A 10,135-nucleotide genomic window follows, 5' to 3' on the forward strand; every position below is an offset into this window, starting at 1 on the left:
ATGGATGGATGGATGGATGGATGGATGGATGGATGGATGGATGGATGGATGGATGGATGGATGGATGGATGGATGATGGATGGACAACATATTTTATTTAGATGAACTGTAAAGTTGCAGTTAACAACCTAAGCTGCACCAAATTTCCTACAGCAATTAGGAGAAGCTACAGTGAGTTTATTAAACTGAACAAGCAAAGAAATACAGTGTGTTCAAATCTGTTCTGTCTGTAAACACCCAAACCCCACTGTAATAGCCAGAGGTGGAAAGAGCACTGAAAAGTTGCACTCAAGTACAAATACTGTTGAACTGCTTCAACTGTACTCAATTACAAGTAAAAGTACTAATGTTATAACAATACTTAAATAAAAGTACAAAGTACTCTTCTCAAAAACTACTCAGAGTATTAATTACTTTTTAGCCAATTGATGTTTTATTGTGTTGTCAATAGAAGTCATTCAGTTGGATTCACTGTTTACAACAGCTACATTCAAAGTACATTTCTCAGACACTCCGTCTTATGTTAGTACCAGACAAACCGATGGCAGTGACAATATTTAAGATCTTTGCATATTTAACCAATAACCCACACATACAAACAATAAAACATCAAAATCATACAGGTGTCAAACTTTGTATACCACAATATGTTTTTGAGATTAGATGCTGAAGTCTTGTAGCTGCTATCACCGTAGAGATCAAACAAAGTTTGCATCTGGACTCTGTCTCCTTTTCACCCTCTGTACATGAAACATTCCTCCAGGTACGACCACGAGCACTCGTCCTCAGCCTGTACCTCGTCATTTTCTCTGTTGACAGTGTTGTCCTCTGTCTCCATTTTGGCTTTTTCTCCAAATCTTTGTTCCATAAATGACTCTACAGAGTTGTCCTTTGCTTACATCATAGGTAATTGGCACGTTGGCGATCTGAGATCCTTATTGGCTACAAAGATGCAGATGAATGGTTTAAATATTTAATCAAATTGCGGCCGTTCTCAGTAGCGACTTCTGATTTTAAAAGTAGAAAAGTAGATTATATGGTCTAAATTGTACTTAAATATGAGTAAAATTACACATTTGAAAGAAATACTCATAAAAGTACAAGTACTCTAAAAAATGTACTTAATTACAATAATGTGAGTATTTGTAATTCGTTACTTCCACCCCTGGCAATAGCCATGAGTGCTATGTTGTCTTTCTACCAAGATCCCTCAAAATATTGCACACCTATATTAAATTACTTTAAAGTAGTTATAATTTCTATTTCCACCTCTCATTTAGATCCATTAAGAATTCTAGAATAGTTCTAGATATAGTATAATAGTTCTATAATTGCGCGGCTCAAGGTGGCTGCATGTTGGAGCAGCTCTGTTACTTTCATTCTGAGATTTTGCTTTTGGAAACTTTAATTCCTCTCTTTCTGGATGTAAATCACATTTTTTGATAACTGTTTCCTCTGGTAACAGATGTTGTGCAGCTGGAAGGATTTTTACTGAAACTTTTTTAGTTTTGGACATTTGTTATGATGCATAACCATGGCAACAAGGCAGTTTTCTACAACCAACAGCAGCTGATTAACATCTCAAAAGCTAAAATAATATCTCAACTACAGCCCCGAATCTCAGATGAGTTGAAAAGGATGCTCTGTGGACGCATTCTCATCAACCTGCCAGCTGTGCTCGAGTGCCTGACCACTGAGATCCTGGAACTAGCAGGAAACACGGCTCATGACAGCGGAAAGACAGGATCGTCCCCTGACACCTGCAGCTAGCTGTCTGCAGAGATGAGGAGCTCAGCACACTGCTGGGAGGAGTGGCCATCGCTCTAGGAGGAGTTCTGCCCGGCACTCGGGCGGTCCTACAACCCAGGGGAACCGAGAGGCCAGCCGAGTCTGGGTGGACGGATCGGAGGGCGTCTACAGCCAGTTTCTTAGGATCCACTGTGGGATGGACCTTTACAAGAGATCCTTCCTGCCTACAGCCATCAGCATCTAAAACATCTCTTTATGAAATGCGGATCACAAGTTACAACAATAAATAATTTCCCTTTGGGATTAATAAAGTATTTTTGAATTGAACTGGAATTGAATTGAATTAAACTGTGCACAGAATCAGTGTTTTAAAAGTGCACTGAATCTATATAATTGTAAAATGTTATTGTTGTTTTTACGCACCCTGATCAGCTCTACTGGCCTATTTCCCTTCTTTTATATAACGAGTGATTTATGGATATTTGTGTTATGATTCGAAAAAACAAACTCTTTCATTATAGCAACATTAAAATAAAGTTTTATTTAAGGTAAAATAGGTTTTTTTTTTTTTACCACATAAAGATGTACAGTGAAAAAAAACACACAAAAAAAAACACATTTGCAGTAGTAACAGAAAGTCTCTAAACATTTTTACTGATGCACAAAAAGTCAGTTTCTGATACAGCGTTAGGCCAGTCTATTCTTTCACCTCCCCACATGTGCAGCACTATATAGACATCAGCACTGACCTATACTCTAAAGCAAAATCAACTATAGCTACCTCGACTCGTGAAAAGCTAAATTTATTGGCAACAGGCGGATGGCTTTAGACCAAAGGTCACACATATGTGTGTCAAGCTTTTTCTAATACGTCTGCTTGGCTTAGAATGAGTCAAAGAAAAGCTGTGCAGTACAGACAACATTTCCATCTGTGATTGTGTGTCAGTGACTATGTGTTAGCTACATGTGTGTGTTTTAAGTTCTCTGACCGGAAAAAAAAAACAACATACTGTATCTGCTTATGTGCTTCAAAGAAATGCCTTTAAAGTCAGCCACACTAAAGTGAAGATTGGCACATGCGCCTTGAAAAGACAACTTTTAAAGTCCATTACACCCCTTTGATCAGGAATGTGTTTACACTTACTGAATGTATCTGTCAGTTGTGTATGCATGTGTATAGTCTGAAGGGGAATGTCAGAAGGGTGCCCGGTGTCTGTCTCCTTCTGCAAACACACTTCTGATTCCAGCCGTTCTTCTGTCTACTTCAATTTCCAGCATCAAATTTAACCAGGAATGTTTGTCAGAGGACTGTATCGCAAACAGTAAATACCTGATCTGTGCAATGCTCAGTGACCTGGCAAAAATAATAATAATAATTTGAGTGGCAAATATCATTTTTGTATTACCATCAGAAATGCATGAGAAAGAGGTTTGATGTGATAATTGGTTGACACAAACAGCGACAACGTATATAGGAATTTTTGCCTTTGTGTTCAAACTTTTGCTTCATCTATGCTGGTGGGAACAAATGAATCGGGGGGTGAATGGGGGGCACAGAGGGCATGAGTGTGTGTGGTCTTTTATGCATTGTATTCTGTGTACGAAGAGGTTGGAAGCTGGGGTTTGGGGTCACTGATGATGAGGATTAAAGGACTGTTGAATTGCAAAGGGGGGCAAAGCTTCACGAGACTGAACAAACCACAAAGATTCACATGCAGAATGCACGCACAGGCATGGCGGAGCTCTCATATAATCACTCACGTCTGCAGACATGCACGTACTTACACAAACTGTGGCTTTCTGCTTTTAAAGGGGGTCGTATTCCCACAGACGGCTCTGCTCCAAGTTAAAACTGAGAAACCCAAACAGGAAAGATGCACTAAGACAGAAAGGTAACAAGAGGAAGAGAGAAGAAGTCAAATTAAATACTTGGGGAAAAAAAGTGAGGCATGCAGGGAGGGGTGGATGGAATAGAGGAGCTACACACGCTGAAGAATTTCAAATCTTAGAAATCATGAGAGAAGTTTGATTGCATGCCAAATTTCTCCACTCTCCTCTGTAATGTGGCATTTGTCTGGAAGGTCAGCTGAAACAGTGAACCGGAAATTGTTCTCTGTGTGTGTGTATGTGCATAAAAGTTAGACAGACAGAAACTCAGCTTTTCAACACTACTAATGAATGAAAGGAAAAAAAATCACTTTTAATATATTTTTATTCCAAGCTGGGTTTCTTCAGCTCATAATGCTTGTGACTACATGTGTGTGTGTGCTTGTGAATACTAGAGAGGCTGCATTTACTTTACAGTCTCTTTCGGATATGGAGCTGAAAGCTTGATGTATAAGGAGCAGAGCAGGTCTCCTCTATCAGCCCACACCAGATTGGGTTTCCATCATTCTGTACAGTGTTCACACACACAGATACACATGGTCTCCAGAGGAGCTGCTCATTAAATGAGTCTAGGGTCACAGGGTGTTTGTGTGCGAGAATTATGTGTTTGGACACTCTGAGTAGTCAGTCATGGAGATGTTTCCATACTTTGAAAGGGAGAACACAACATGCCACAACACTGCAGTTCTTGAACACGATACTGTTGTAGACGTTGAGAATGTGGGTGATGTTATCTCTGTTTACATTTTGTGCATGAACAACAAAAAGAACAGAAATGAAAAATTTAAATATAATGCTTTTTTTTTTTTTTTTTTTTTTTTACATCAGGCTTACGGGTGAATTTATTTTCAGAAATAGAAGGGTAGAGGGGAATGTTTTGAGTAATTATGAAGAAATTTTGCAAGTATAAATAAATGGCAACAAAAACTAAGAGTAAAGGAGAAGTTATCACAGATAGGAGGAGAGAGAGTTATGAATAATGGAACAAAAAAGAATGATGAAGTGAAAAGGTAATGAATGTGGGGAAGGGAGGATGATGATGATGATGATTGAGAGCGTGGAGGTTGAAGAGGCAAGGAGAAGAACGAGTGGAGCTGTGAAGAGTGTGGTTGGCATACAATGACAAAAGGAAGGGATAAAAACTGAAGAATGAGTGAACACAGCACAGCACATCAGCAGACACTCAAACGTCAGGAAAAAAGAAAAATCTCACTCTCTTCTTAAAACATATTTATATGTTTATATAAAAATATTCAAGTTAAATTTAAGTAAAATATTATAATGACACATTTGGATATTTTTTAATTAAAAAGGTTAATTTTGAATGTAAAATAATATTGATGTCTGTTGTTAGCTCTGAATATGCACTAATGTATTTAGGCATATAATTGGATGCTTTTTAATTATTTATCTGTTTTTTTAATTAAAATAACTATATTACAGTAGCAGTTCTATACTGTAAACTATAGGTCGTATTTTTAAGTGATTTTCTATGTTGTACTTATGAGGTGTCAGTATCTTACCTGCAGTAGATGACAGCTGGCCTGATCTTAATCCATCCATTATCTTTACGTGCTTCTTCCTTGCTGGGTCATGGGCGTCACTGGTTTCCATATCCAGCAGTCACTGTGCAAGAGGCGGGGGACACCCTGGACAGGTCCAGTCCATGACAGGGACACATAGAGACAAAAGAGACAAACAATCATTCACTTTCTCACTCACATCTAGGGACAATTTAGAGGTACCAATCAGCCTAACATGAATGTTTTTGGTCTGAAACCGGAGTACCCAGAGAGAACCCACGCATGCACGGAGAGAACATGCAAACTCCAGAAAGGTCCTGGACCGGGATTTGAACCGACGAACTTGGCCTGATCTCTGTTTGTGAGAAATAAAATCTCATAAAGGAATTAAACTTGTACAGGAAACAACTTTAAAATACATTTTACGACTGCATTTTGTGCTGGTCTTTCCATGTTTAACCTTATGAAAGTTTTATATACATACATATATATATATATATATATTTATATTTATTTATTTATATATATGTATATATATATATATATATATATGTATATGTATATATATACGAGAGTTGAACCTGCGACTTTCTGATCACAGGCCCATCTTCTCTAACCTCTGCCCCACCACTCCCCCAAATGTACATGATAAACAATACTGCTAACTAATAAACTACCTATATACTTCTGCACAGTAGTTTGTATGATATGAATATTTGTTTATGTGGTAGATTTAAACCAGAAATAGTAAATTTTGTGCTGTAAAATTAGGAATGGGGATTTATACAACACTCTTATGCGTCTTCTCTTGCGTAGAATGGATTCTGAACAGTCATTCTAATCAACCAAAGTAAAGAAAAATGTCTGCTAAATCCAACTCTCATTTTTAATCATGTTTTCCACCAACTATATCACCCTAAGAATTCAACACAGTGGAAATATCACGAGTAGTAAAGCAGAACTCCAAGCTAAGTTTAAGCCGTTATACATTCACGTCTGTAAGCTGTTTTCAGTAATTCATGGCGTAATAAAGCTTAGAGCAGCAGTGTTATTATGATTTTCAAATCCTCTGTGTAGACATTCTGTCTGCATATAGCGCTATCACCATGGTTACTAGGACTAAACACAGAGAGACCAGCTATACTGACAAGGTCACATCCCTCGCTCGCTGATCTCTCTTAGGGGTTCAACACACACATACGTGCACACATGGACTTACAAACTCAGGAAGTCTTACAAAGATTTGCACAAATAGATTCAGCATGTGCACAGATTTCCTGGAGAACATTTGCATTAAAAAAAAGCTAATTTACTACAGTATATGCCCTTTGGTTTTTATAAGCAACAATGTCTTCTCTCTTTGCAGCTATTCCATTTTAAATTCACAAAGTCTTGGTAATGCAAATTTATCAAATTTGTGACATCACACAATTTTGCATGCACATTTTTTTTTTCACACAGCCATATACAGACAAGTCCTGGTACTATAGTGGAATTGTTGTGATAAGTATGAGACGTGTGAGGGTCAGCACAGCATGTGAATGGGATTCTCTGTGTTGCAGTGATGAGGAGGGGCTGACCACACATCACCTTCCTCTCACTCTGAGCAGGTTTGCGTATGTGTGTCGCCTCGTGGGAACTTTGGCTCATTCATCATGTCTGTCGGGGCTCTCCTGGCCTATGACATGCCTGTTTACCTTCGACGTGTGTGTCAGCTGTGGAGACGTTTGGTGTGTTATTTTGACAGCTCCAAGGCAGGCTTTTGAGGTTCTGTCAATAGAGGACTTGAGCACCTGGAAGTCCCTGCTTCCATGTGCTTGTTCGGTGCAGTGAAGTAAAAAGAGATTTTTATCTGGCGTTGCACATTAAAGTTGACAAAGAAAGGAGCAACAGTCCAGAGACACAGAAACGAAGTTCAGCTTTGAGTTTGTGAAATGTGCTGCAGAGCTAATGCAGCTAAAGCTCAAGTGCTAATTTTAATTAAAGTATTTGCTCTTTCTGTTGGCCACATTTGAACTCACCACTTTTCTGGCATTTGTTCTGATTTTAATACATTTTTAATACATTTTTTTATTAAGATACATTTAGCAAACATTGTTAAATCCAGTAAATATAAAATAAAAGTCCTGCTCATTATATAAGCTCTAACTCTGGATTTGTCAAACTGCTGTACAGACACATTTCTTTATCCACATTTTAACATCTGTAGGGTTGGGTTACTCTTGTATTACAGAACATTTATGATTCACAGAGCATAAAAATTAAATGATGCAATGACATTGTTATTTAAAGTAATTATGAGTTGGTGAAGAGCTGTAGACGTTTCATAAAGTTGAAGCTAAACAGTGCAGTGTATTGATGTACAAAAACTGTGAATAACACTGGATGCTGGTGGAATTTTCAGTGATTTCTGAACTGAACTTGTTTTACTGAGGTAAGTCTAGTGAGTGTCATCTTAGCAACATTTACACAACTTTTTTTGCAGTGGCACAAAGAGAATTTTTCAACAAAAAAGGAATCAAAAATACTTCTTTCTTTTCTGTGTTTTTTTTTTTTCATTTTATTTAGAGCCATAGGGAACTATGTACATATGTTTTATTAAAATAACAGAAAGTCAAGTGGTCAATTCAGAAGCATAAACTCTGCATTAATCTGATGGCTGGCACAGGAAGATTGAGTTACTTACAAAAAACAAAATTACACTTTTTTCCCCCCAATTAAATTCAACCTTTATTTATACAGGTTAGTGTCATTGAGCCTCGAGGACTCATTTACAAGAGAGACCTGCTTTTAACAAAGAGTGATGACAACAGTAGACAATCATAAAATGCATCTAAAATGAAAAGTAAATGGAAGAAATTATATTAAGAAACTAAACAAAAACGGCTACATTATAAAGCATTGTAAAATACTAAAAACAGGAACATGTCTGCGTTGTTTTTTGCGATGAACTTAGCAGTTGTTTAAAAGCCTTTAGAGAAGTCAAGGTCAAGGCTTCAGATATTTTTGCAAGATATTCCAGGAAACAGGAGCAGAGCAGGAGAAGGCCCTTTTGCCAAGTTCAGTCCGCACTGAGAAAACACTGCAGGTAATAATGTCCTGAGAGTGCACGCTGTAGCTGCACTCACGCAGAGACATGTAGGAGGAGATGTATGAAGGCAGCAGATCAAGAAGTGATTTAAAGATGAAAATGTACCAGTGAGAGAGTCTACGTGCAGTAAATGATGACCAGTTAACCAGTGAATACAGGGTGCAGTGGAGGGTACGGTAGTTACAGCCATTTATGAATCTCAGCGCATCATGATAGACGGCGTCTAACATCTGTAAGGTGCTTGTAGGGGCGTTCATGTAAATAATGTCACTGTAGTCCACGGAGGGAAGGAAAGTCACAGTTACAAGGTGCCTTGCATTCAGAGTTAGACGGGATCTATTTCTGAAAAAGAAACCCAATTTTACTTTCAATTTCTTTACCAAGTTAATAATATAATATAATAAAAATAATAATATACATAATAATAATATTTACAAATGTTGACAGCTTGGTTAAATATAGCGATGTTATGAAAAGATGTGATGAGAAGCTGCTGCTTCTGTAAACGTTGTGCCTAATTTCCCACTTGAATAAAATCCTTCCTTCAGTGTCTCCTCTGACTTTGACCTCGTGTCTTCTCTGACACCGACCTCTGTTTACTTCCTCTGCTCTCCCGCCTCCTGTTTGTGTTTCTTTTGTTTTATCTCGGGATGAGTGGAAAAAGACATGGAATTTATCACAAGTACCTAATAATTACTATCACAGGAAACGAGTCTGAGGAAGTAGGTGCTCTAGCCTTGTTAATTAGTGTCAGTCATAAACACACTCACACACACATAAATACTTGCACACAAACACACACACAAAGCACATTAGCATCATTGGCCTTTCTAAATGTTGAACTCTTGAGAAAAGTCTGATTGTCTCCAGGGCGATATCCTCCATTGTATAGATCTCCAGGCAAACTGTATGTGTGTGAAGAAGTAGGCAGTTGATTAGGCAGAGGCAGTGCAGCCATAAAAAGAGATGCAGCATCTAGAGGTAACTAGCGCCAGCCTCCTAAACATCAGTCCTGCCCTCAGGGTCATCAGAGGAATGAAGGAAAGGAAAGGTGGTAACCAAAGGAAGTGCTATTTGTAGGAGACTGGGTCATAAAGTAAAATTGAGTGTGTAACTTGAAACATACAAATAAAGATACAACTCAGCTGATGTTGTAAGGAGATTACTGAAAGTGTGAAGGCAGAGTGCATGGAGGGATTTTACTATGAAATGAAGACGGGTTGCGTTAAAATGCAGCTGTGTGTATTATGTTGGTGCTGTGTTGTAAAACAGCCATTAGCATGGTGGCTTAGTGAAATGCTTCCATGGTTTACCATTATAGGCACATGGGTTACTGGTATACCAACACGAGTGAGTCACAGGGGCTTACTGGCATATATTCACACACTGTAAACACCTCCAAGCCTCTGTGGTTGGCACACACACCCCTGAGCCCTGACTGTTTGCATGTCCAGCTCCTCTATCTGCTCAGGAGTTTGTTTCTGCCTTTTTTGTGCCCACAGCTGCATCTTTGTTACCCTCTGTTTAATGAACTATAAAGATCAAGTAAGAAGAAGCTCTAATGGGCACCAGTCCTTTTCAGTAGTTCAGCAAAGTGAGATAGAACAATAGTATTTCTGATTTTCCTCTTAGTTTTTACTGTTTTTTTAATTGGCTACACACATCGTTGTGTTGCTGACATGTTTCCATGAGGTTTTAATAAAGAACAATAGTTGAGCAGACTATTTCCCATCACTGGGAAGCTACAACACTGCAACACTGCATGTACCCCAGCTGCTTCCCACTGCTCTCCCCTCTCTCTCTCTGTGTTTCTCTGTCTCTCGCTCTCTGTCTCTGTTTGTGTGTCTCTCTCTGTCTGTCCTCTGTGTGTGTCTCTCTCTGTCTT

General features: G+C 38.5%; 1 protein-coding gene across 1 annotated transcript in view; it reads left to right on the plus strand.

Moving 5' to 3' along the window:
- The window catches only part of LOC119417587 (ERC protein 2), a 139,736-nt gene that overhangs the window by 97,213 nt on the left and 32,388 nt on the right, over nucleotides 1-10,135 (plus strand). The window lies entirely within an intron of this gene.

Source organism: Nematolebias whitei, chromosome 11, assembly GCF_014905685.2.
Source record: "Nematolebias whitei isolate Nwh7 chromosome 11, NemWhi1, whole genome shotgun sequence".
Taxonomy (NCBI): Eukaryota; Metazoa; Chordata; class Actinopteri; order Cyprinodontiformes; family Rivulidae; genus Nematolebias; species Nematolebias whitei.